The following is a 10,958-nucleotide window of genomic DNA, read 5'->3' on the forward strand; positions in this document are numbered from 1 at the left end:
TGTGAGAAGACTCGGATGGAACATTTTACGTCCCAATCCTGGGAGTCTTTGAGGTACGTCAAAGAGTACTATCCTTTCGTCAATGGATCTAATGGATAAATTCTATCAGATACTTATGCGTGGGCAAGATATTTTGTTTACAGCAGTAAGCACCCCAAGCGGTATGCTCTTGGAGTGGCTACTCATGCCACAGGGACTTAGTGATGCCCCTGCGATATTAAACAAATGTGTAACCAATCTGTTGAGATCGGTGCGGGATTATGCACCGAGCTATTTTAATGACGTATTCGTTCATAAAAGACCATGGACGGGAAGTCGGATGTTGAAGTACATCGTACCCACAAACGAAAAATCTTTCGGAAAGTCGGATGTTGAAGTACATCGTACGCACATACGAGAAATTGACCGATGCGCCGTCGGGGAATCGAACCCCGACCTCATCCTTGGAAGGGATGAATCCTAACCATTAGACCAACGGTGCCCATAGAAGACAGTGTGAAAACGATCTTTGAAAGGCGCCGTCAGGATTACCTCCAAGTTTGGAAATGGCCATAGCCACCTTCTGCCGTTCTGATAAGAACAAGGCGGAATCAATCGAATTTTCCATCTGCTTAATCCAAAAAGGGAGATTTTCTCCCTCTTTTCCCTCGAATGTTTTCACATTAACAATTAGAGGGCGAGCCCTCGGCTCTGAGCCAGGTACAGAGATGTACCGGGTTGGCATAGATGCCGCTAAATGGTCCTGTATCTGACTGATCAGGGAGGCTTCGTACCGCATGAAGGCTTCAGCCTTGCATGCAGGACCTCTTGTCCCTGGGAGATAATAAATTCCACGTGCTCAAGCCCGAATAAGTTTTTTGAGCTTGTCGTAAGCGGCCTGTCGCGCTTCTGACAATTCTGGAACCTCTTCCATTTTCGTGAGAAATTAGTCTTTTAAAGACTCAGGCGTAGATTGACTACTAGTACTACCAAGTGTAGCGGACCTACCTCGCTCCTAAAGTCAGGGATAGACTTTCAGACTCAGAGAGTCACTTAGTTTTATTGAACTAATGGGTTTAACAACTCAGGGAGTCGTACAAGCTATAAAAGCTTAAGGAATCCTAGTTCAAGGAATTCAGGGGTTCGTAGAACCAAGTGGCAACTCGTGCCCAAGACGATATACCTTAGAAAGGCTACTATCTCTTACAGATCAATGCGCAAGCCTTAGGAAGGCACTTAACGCTTTAAGATCAAAACGAAAACTAAACTTTATTTAATTATTTAAATCTGAAAACCTTACCCTAGCTTATTAAAATAGATTTTGGCCGCCAGATTTTTACCTGGCGGCGACCACATTTTTACCTGGCGGCGACCACATTTGTTACCCATAATAAAATGGAATTTAAGTAACTAACTATTTTAAAATTAGATAAAAGGGTATTTTACCCATAAAGTAAATGTACCACAACAACGGTTCTCCGACCGATGTGTGCCCCATTACATTTTAGGCACTGTGCCGGTTCATGCGACGCTTGCTGTCAGCTCGCCGTTTACTGCCACAGGCTTTGGGCTCTGTGCAAGACATTCGGAGGCATGACTACTTGTCATCGTCTTTGCACTACCCAGTCTCCACGAGCTGGGTAGGACTTGGCAACGTTTGACATCCCGCAACGCACCATCAACTGTGACACGACATCAGCTGCATAGGCCTCTCGCAGGAGCACATCCTTTCCGGTGTCATGCGTAGAGTAAGTAACTGTGCGTTTGCGCCAGTCTATCCATGGTTGGTGTTTTGCCAAACATGGCATGTCTAGGATGAGGTCACACGGACTCTTCATACCTAGCTCTGTGAACTTCTCTTTACAAGAGAAGTCACTAAAACTGAAAACGAGCTCAACTCGAACTCCCTCAGACGTGACGAGCGCGCCGTCCGCTAAACGAACGATCGCCTATCTCGCTTGTCATCCTGTCAAAGCGTCTCAAGCATCGCCGGTCTCCGTCTAGAGCCGCGGGTCTTACAAAATACTGTGATGCATCCGAATCCACGAGAAGGGTCAACACATGGTCATATTCTCGTACTTGAGCGCTAAAGACCAGCAGGGTTGAGGTCCGAAATTTCGAGACCTCGGGGACTATGCTACCCATTCGTTCGATAACTCTAAACTTAGGGGTAGCTTCAGAGTCCGCGTCAGTAGGGCATCCTGCCTCAACTACGCTCCTATCTTTCCCGACCCCTCAGTGGTCGATGCGGAACTTATGCGTCTCGCACGCTGGTTCTTGCCTTCGCCCTTTAGGGGGGGACTCCTCTTGCTGGGCGTCTTTGCACCAGCAGTGACCCTGGCATAGCAGCGAGTCATCATATGGCGGCGCTTGCCGCATTCAAAACAGACAACGTCTGCATTGCCCAACTCCATGGGAGTGGCATCTGACCTCTCCGTCGACGGCTAATACCAAGCAACCGTTGAGACACTGTTGAAGGTGTCCTCCTCAACTAAGGCAATTTGGATTGCCTCTTTCATCGGCGACGGCACCTTTCTAAAAAGGGCCTATCGCGATGGGCGGTGCCGTAATCTGCTCTAAACGTGGGCATTTTAATGTGTTTCGGTATCAGACACGCACTAATGGACGCCGACACCAAGCGTATCTCCTGCACATATTTTTGCAGGGATCGTTTCGCCTGTCGCGCTCCCAAGAAGCGCGCCTGAAGCATCATTTCGTTGTACGGCGGCTGGTACATGGCGCGAATCTTTGTCTTATAAAGAAGAGCTTGTTCACCAAGTCCCTGCGCCAAGTGCTCTGTCACCTCCCAATGATGTTCGGAGAGGTCGCGGAAATAAGCTCCATTGATATTGAGGCTCATCCTCACTAAAATGCTCTGAGAACAGGTCGTGGAAGGGGCTACTAGTGCTACCAAGTGTAGTCGGGCGCTACTTAAAGCTGCCACGCACTACTAGCCCACACCTTCTGAGCATAGTGAGGAAGCGTTTACCCAACCGTCTTCTCTCACGCAGAGTGAGGTAGTTGGTGGGCGCCTAAGCGACCTCATCCAACGAACTAGCAGCCTTAGTTTAAGTGACGTCACGGGAGCGGTTATCCGGCTCAACGTGCGCACTTGTGAACTAGGAAATAGTTTCTAGGCTAATATATATTTAATCGTATTAAATCCTATTTCAACCAATCATAAATGCCATCTTTGTAGAAGCACTTTTATCTATTGCAAGTGTATTTTTCTAAATACCTCGTATCTTGGATGACGTTAGCCGTCATCCCTCCCAATGTGAATGCACTAATGTGCATCACATACACAAGGGTGGTTCACAATGTGAGCCACATCCAAGTGGTGGGTCTTATTACTTCACTTAAGTTATTAATCACCCCTTTAAGTACACAAAGTGTACTTAACGGGAATTGTGTAACATAGGGTAAATTTAGCCCGTTACAAAGACCAAGCGGAACGAGCAACAACACATCGACGCGACAAGACTTTTCTCAGTTTCAAAATGTGAAAGCGATGCCACCCAGGAAGAGGAAGGCGCCGAACATCACACTGACGTTCATCTGCAGCGTCACATAAATGTACAGAGCCGAAGTCAATTTCTCGCAACAGCTAAACGTTATCCTATCCAAGATATTAGACAGCAACAGCCACCGTTGCAACATCATACTCCTCAGAGTATCTACCATTAACCTAGCATATATAGATATCAGAAAAGATCCTGTAATTTTGGGCACTTCGGCTGGCACGATGAGAGCCTAATGAAGCAGTACGCGCACGGCGGGTCATCTTCGCAAGGTGTCACAAATGAGCCATTCTGGACGGGATGAGCCTTGTCATCACACTGAGCATATAGATCTGTCAGCAAAATCTTAGGAAATGAAGCACTACCGATTATATCGCAATCTTATGGAAGTAAAGAGATAACTTTCCAAGGTGGTTCCATCAGCGCGTAGCCAGAACAGCACGCGATGTTGTTACTAATATCATTAATTGCATGAACTATATAAACTACGGTAAAACCACCGTACCCTTCAGTTTTCCTCTACTATTTGCTGTGAAATTAACATCGCTTAGCTCGTTCGATGTCGCCCAAATGAATGCTTAGTAAACCTTTGCGTGCATTGACTTCAGAAAGAAAAATGTAAATCCGCTTTTTAAACCTGGAAGTATTTATAAACAGCTGAAAATCAGATTTTTAATGATCAAATATACAGAATACTACCGCCGTCTGAGTGCTGGATCAAGTTCTCAGGGTACATTCGTTGTACCGAGCACCAACGCACCGTCGTGCTTGTTAGCCATGCTTTGTATCGGAATTAATATTTCATTTAATTTCGGCGCTTCGAATCGCTTTCGCCTTCAGATCTACTCGAACAAAGCGAATCGATTTCATCTATGAAAACAATAGCAGGCCTTTTCTCCCGCGCCATTTCAAAAAGGTTTTTAGCCAGCCTACAGAGCAAACGTTAATTAATACATTGTCTCGATAAGAATTAACTGTTGCCGTACTTTTCGCTTTCACCTTGACACTTTGATACCAACCGAATGATGAAACGGCAAATATGTGGCAGCTGCTTCCGTTGCGACGGCCTAAGCAAGATACGACTTGCCTAATCCTGGCGGCTAGTAGTAATAAATGCAACATATTTGTATAGATTGAAAAGCGTGAAACCACATGCGACTTGCCTATTACTGGCGGCTAGTAGTAATAAATGCAACATATTTACATAGATTGAAAGCGTGAAACCTCATTCGAATTGCCTATTCCTGGCGGCTATTAGTAAAAATGCAGCATATTTACATAGCAATAGAGCTCTTACCCCGAACAGAAAAAAACTTCCAAGGGCTTTCCTGTAAGAAGCTGTGGAAACCGTGCGGGCAACATAATTGCATCTTTGAGTAATCTTTCGCAGCATCAAGCCCAGCGACATATTCCCACTTGACATTTAGTTCACACAATCATAAGACGAATAACTAATGCCGGAGCTCAAGTCAACTTAAATGCCAGCAAATCGCTATTTTGGCTGTTTCGTGGTTGTTTCGTCGTCATCCTCCTTTTCTCTTCTATGAAAAGCAGAATTCAATTAGGTTGCTTGTGAACAATTCCCGATAAATCTTTCTTATCCACATCTACGCATGCTGCCTCGGCTTTAGGTATATTTTTCTTCTCCAGTATTCCTATAAGCTGCGCATGTTCTTCAGAAGTAGGGTTCTTCTCGTTTTTACGTTATTTGTGTTGTGGATTCCGCACGTCAGATGTCGCTCTCAGTGATTTCAACGCAAATTTCACGCCGACCATAAAGTGCTCTAGCGTTTTTTTGTATACTCGAAAGGTTTTGTGAGCTGTGTTGAATCAATAGTCTATGGCCGTAGTTGCTTCGTCTGTGGCCATAGTATTAATGTATGGGTCATAGCGACGGCCTTTATAACTAGAATTATATTATAGATAATATGTTCAATATTACCATGCATTGTAAAATTGCGGCAGTTATCTGACAGTTCTTTTTGTTGGTTAATTCAAACCTTTAAATCAACCCCGCCAATCGCTGATAGTCGTGCAAATGGGCGGTGAACAATAAGTCACTATATAATAATATTTTAAGTGAGGACATCAATAAGTACTAGTACGTAGGAACTTACCAAATTAAGTACAGTTTTATTTTTCCCTATAACAAGCCTTCCATAGTATTTACCTTCAGTTGCTAAGCCATGTTTAGCAAGCTTAAATCTTTCCTTTGCACGTCGTGTAAGTAACGTATTTGGAGGGACTGTACACCTTCACTGTTATCAGTGTAGCGTAGCTAGTACTGAGGCAGTGCTAGCGAATATACCGTTTCATGCTGCGTCCGTTTAAATGATAACACTCTATTTGTCTTGTTAAGAATCCTACTGGACGTTTTTCATGATGTGCTTACTTTAATGGGAGTGTCACACAAAATAATCGTACCCAGAAAATAACATTCTCACTTTAAGCCAGAACAGCAAAAAAAGAATGAAGGGTTTAAATGTCTTCTTCGATATGTGTTAAATAACTTTAATATTGCCAAATTACATTCATTTAAATACATCTGTCGGCTGTGTTAGATTTGGATTAGGTGCGAGAAAGAGCTATATCTTATACAGATGGACAAAGGGTCGCGTTGCTCGAAGTCAGCAGCTCTGTAAGGTCATGTATATTTTAGGACAATTCAAAAATAAACGAGTCTCATTTGCTCGAGAGTAAATATTGCATAGACTAGCTATTTTATGTTTATTTAGCTGCAGATAAATTTTAAATTGCATGCCTTCTTCGCGCTAGAGAGCTGTGTGAACTAAAGTCTTTATGCTCCGTTCGCGATTCGTACATGGATCTTAAATTGGGGTAGCTTCTACCCACCAAACGTCGGGATTTGTCACTAAAGGAAGGTTTACTAAGTACACATCACTTAAGCGCTAACAAAATCCGCCACTTCTTAACATAGTGCAATATGCAAGAATCTATGCAATCGTCGAGCATAAGTACCACTTTCCGGTAGCACCAGATCAATGTGCTGGCTCCGGTTGCTACACCAATACAAAATTGAATCTTATAAAAATAAAGATTAAAGTGAATTTTTTAAATTAGGAGCCGAAAGTTTTTTCACATCTTCTTCCTTGATGTAAATTTGGCCATGTCGAAACCTATAATAAGTCAGTTGGTTCCAAAAGAAGCCTACGCGATCTCCCTTACAGTAGGTTGCCATATTATTAGGAAACTTCTAAAACATCTTATTTAAAAAAAATTGGAATTGCTGTGGAATCACTATTTGTTTTGCTACAAAAACACCCTAAAAAATGTCTTCAGGTGTACCTTTCCAAAATTTCACCCCTTTTTACTAACATACCCTACTCCCGTACCGTTGTTTAAATAAAGGGTCTACTCTCAGACAGTTTCGACACTGCTTCAACCACCATTCAAACCTTTTGTCTCACTTTCCCTACGTTCAAACACTTGTTTGTGCAGCATGACTTCTACTGCTAAACCTCCTGTCCTGAAACGGGGCACCTTTTGCTAGTACTGGCAACAGTACTAGTCAACCTACATTCATTACAGGTGCCTCGAATACTTCACGTCGCAGTATCAGATTTTCGAGTTCATTTCTCGAGGTACATCCATGAAGACGCGATCTAGCGTTTTTCACCCCCGATACAGGTGAAGCCGCAGCAATTTCCGCTAAAATATTTATAATAAAAGCACAAACGATCTAGCGTTTCACCACCGATGTAACGGGGCTCTACGACTTGTACTGCTTCAGTACAAGTCCACTTCGCACTGCTTCAGTTGCGAGTGGTGCCTTACGTTAATTGACGTACACTGCACGTGCAGAGGAAGACTTCTCTTAAGACAACTAGACTTAAGAGGGTAAAATGAAAACTGTATTAAATATAATTAAGTGTCTCTTGTTCTATCTTTGTAAATGCTAACTTAATTATAACCTAATACTAAACATGTAAATGAATTCTTATCTCTATCTTATCTGTAACTCTCTTTGATTACTCCTGCGGCTGATTAGTCTGCGGAATAAATAGATATAATGGTCTATACCTATTTATGGATAAGAATTCTGGATATTACTATATAAAGTAATATCCTCCAAATATTATCTACCTTTTAGATAATATATAAATTAACAGCCTTTAAGTGATAATTTCATGTAACGATACACCCCGTTACACATTAGGCCCTGGTTGTTCTCTGGCGCTTCCGGTTGTTTGCTTCTTCCAAAGACACATGTACGCCATCACGAACACATTTGAGATAAACTTCCTTCCCTGCAACTGAACCCAATATCGTGATGGTATAACCATGAATGCAAGAAAGTTCCTGAACAGCTTTCACCAATTCTCACGGGTGGTTTATTTTGCTTCTGGAGGAGGTATAATTATTATTTTGCAAGTGAGGGCGGTTTGTAGTAGGGCATTTACAAGTAATGAATATAATGTTAAGTGCGACGTGTACTTTAGAAAAGGTAGTGACTTTTAACCAAAAGGAAGTGAATATAACAGCTCCCTATATTTATATATATAGGGAACCGTTATTCTCCCCTAAGTTTTTCTGGTAAAATCTTCTCAGTTTGATATAACTCTACATGATTGGTTTATATCCAGGCTAAAATACCGTCTTTAATTAGACTTCTGGTTTTCTCATCGAGTTCCATTAATTTACGCCGGCATAATGCAAGAGATCACTACGATTCGGCACTGTACGCGCGCAAATAGAACATGTGTGTCGACGATCGGGAATACGCTCCGACGATTTTTATGTGACGAGAGCGTCTCCCAGGTAGCAGCAGCCAGTAAAGACACACGCGAGATTCCATGGAGGCTGACTACTATGTTTAGGACACTCTTGTGCGCAAAATTTAAAGAGCTCAACGTAGAAGACAGTGGATCTCCCTTCACATGTGCGTCAAGCTGGTGTGGTCGTAGCAGCGTTTGGACAGCCATACCTTGTGCGTGGAGACTGGCTTAAATCTGGCGCTACTGTGATTGATGTATCAATTTTGTGCGCGATAAAGCTGGGGAATTCCATAGCATCCCGACGGCTTGAAGCTCTTGTATAACGTCCATTTTTCAGAGGGCTAAGGCTGTGACTCCTGTCCTGGAAACGTGGGACCTGTGGCAATTGCATTGCTGCCGCATAATGTCGTGGAAGCATACAAGCGCCACGTTGGTCTTACATATTTAAGTTGCACATGAATAGCACGATAACTTACGGATTGTGTCTGTGCGCGCATGCATAAATTGAGTAGAGCAGACAATTACACAATCAATTTCTACTTCTCTGTCGCTGACAGTGAAGGACCTCGCGACTTTTGCTGGGCTAACATTTACAAATGTGCATGCTCAATTGCAAGGCTTCATCGGAAGTCGGAATTATCATGTAATGGTAGTGCCCAGTGATGACCTCTTCGTTCAAGTTCTCGCAAAATTTGTTCACGGTGCATACTTATTGGTGCTAGATCAAATTAGGGTACTGCAATTTGTCGTTAAGAATTCCTGCTCATCTCGGGACATCGATCAAAGCAACAAACGGGAGTGACCGCCGAATTTTTTTTTATAAAAAGCGCCAAGAAGCATTGTATTAAAGGTATCTTACAGTTGCAGAGGTGACAGTCATGGAGTTGCATGTATTAATGACGCTGATAGATCGACTATTCTCTTTCTTCTTACCTGACACCCAGCCTTCCGTACGCGTAATGCGATTACTAGCAATATCAACATGACGATAGGGAGTCATGACGAAAAATAAACATTTTTGTGCTTAAATCTTGATAAGTTACAACTTGCAGAAATTACTTGGCGGTGAAGACAAAAGACTGACAAGACCCGCTGGGCGTTAAGGTTTTGGCTGTCATATCAAAGTATCAATCATTAAAGCTATCAAGACTATAAACGTACCGGCTTTCCAGGTACCACATCAGTATGGATGTATAACATTATCCAATCATTTAAAACTAAGGGGATTTTACCAAAAACCAGAGGGGGGATTAAGATGTTCTTTATATATTGGCACGATATTGACGTGGTACCCAGTATTGCGTGCTCAAGCTGGCTGAAATCGAACAGAAGTCGATTACATCGACGAGCACTACGACAATCGAGTCAAGAAAAAACATAGACGCGAGAGCGAGTCCTCTTGCTTCTGTTCAGCATTTGTATCATTTGGGTCGAGTGGCCAACATGTGAATCAACTTAACAACAAGCAGAAAACAACGGCCACCATTGCTATGCACCGATTCCATTAAGGATGTTCGATTAAAACCATTATTGAAAAAAAAATTGCGCGTTTATAAAAGAAAAGGCGCTCTTGCAGCTGTTAAGAACAATGTCAATGATTCATTGAGAAATTCCATTACAGCAACGCGATTTATTATCGCCCTTGACAAGGTCATCAATTAAAAATCGTCGTGTCTAATACGATTGCTCACTCAGAACGAAAATGCGCAAGCGTAATTGGTTACTTTTCATTACAATTCGGCTCGTATTCTAAGCGAAGGATAAGAGAATGAGATCATATCTCTATTTTAGGTTTAATCTATAACCTTCTGGGCGCTATATAAATTCTGAATCAAATAGTCATGTCCGACAGCATTTGTTAGGTCTTAAAAACTCACCACCCGTCAATTTAAAGCGACTGGCTTGATAAAAACGAAAAAAAAACCTTTGCCACTAAGGCCTCTAGTAACGGGCTTAAGTTGCTTTAATGTTACCCAGTCCCCGTTAAGCACACCAAGTGTGCTTAAGGGGATGGTAAAATACTTAAATAAAGTAATTCGACCCACCACCTGGGTGTGGTTCACATTGTGAACCACTCTTGTGTATGTGATGCACATAGGTGCATTCACATAGGAGGGATGACGCCTTATATCATCCGTGATGACGGCTAGCGTCATCCGTTACGCGAAGTATCTTGAAAAATACGCTCGCAATACATATTGGTGTTATCGACAGAGATGACATTTTTTGATTAACAAAAATAGGTTTTATATCATTAATACGATTCAACATTAATCAGTCTGAAAACTACTTCCTGCCTGATAAGTGCGCACGAGGAGCCGGATTTCCGCTCCCGTGACGACACTTTACTCGAGTACTTAGTGCGTCAGGTGAGGTCGCTAAGGCGCCCACCACTGCACGCAAGAGAAGAGGTCTAATCGCTTCCTCGCTGTGCTAGGGTGTGTGCTTAAGTAGAGCGTGGCCGCATTAAGACGTGCCGGCCTACACTTGGTAGCACTTGAAATCCTTCCCACGACCTGCATCTCTGCGTGTGTAGGTAGGGATGAGCCTCAATATCGATTGCGCTCGTTTCCCCCACCTCTTCGAACACCATCGGGAGGCGGCAGGGCACTTGACGCAGGGACTTGGTGAACAAGCCCTGGTCAGGCTCCTGGGTAGTTCTCCTGAGCAACTTGTTGCTCAGTTGGAGCAGTTTAAGGCATTCGTGCTCGGACGCGGAGAT

Source organism: Bremia lactucae, linkage group LG16 (genome assembly GCF_004359215.1).
Source record: "Bremia lactucae strain SF5 linkage group LG16, whole genome shotgun sequence".
Lineage (NCBI taxonomy): Eukaryota > Oomycota > Peronosporomycetes > Peronosporales > Peronosporaceae > Bremia > Bremia lactucae.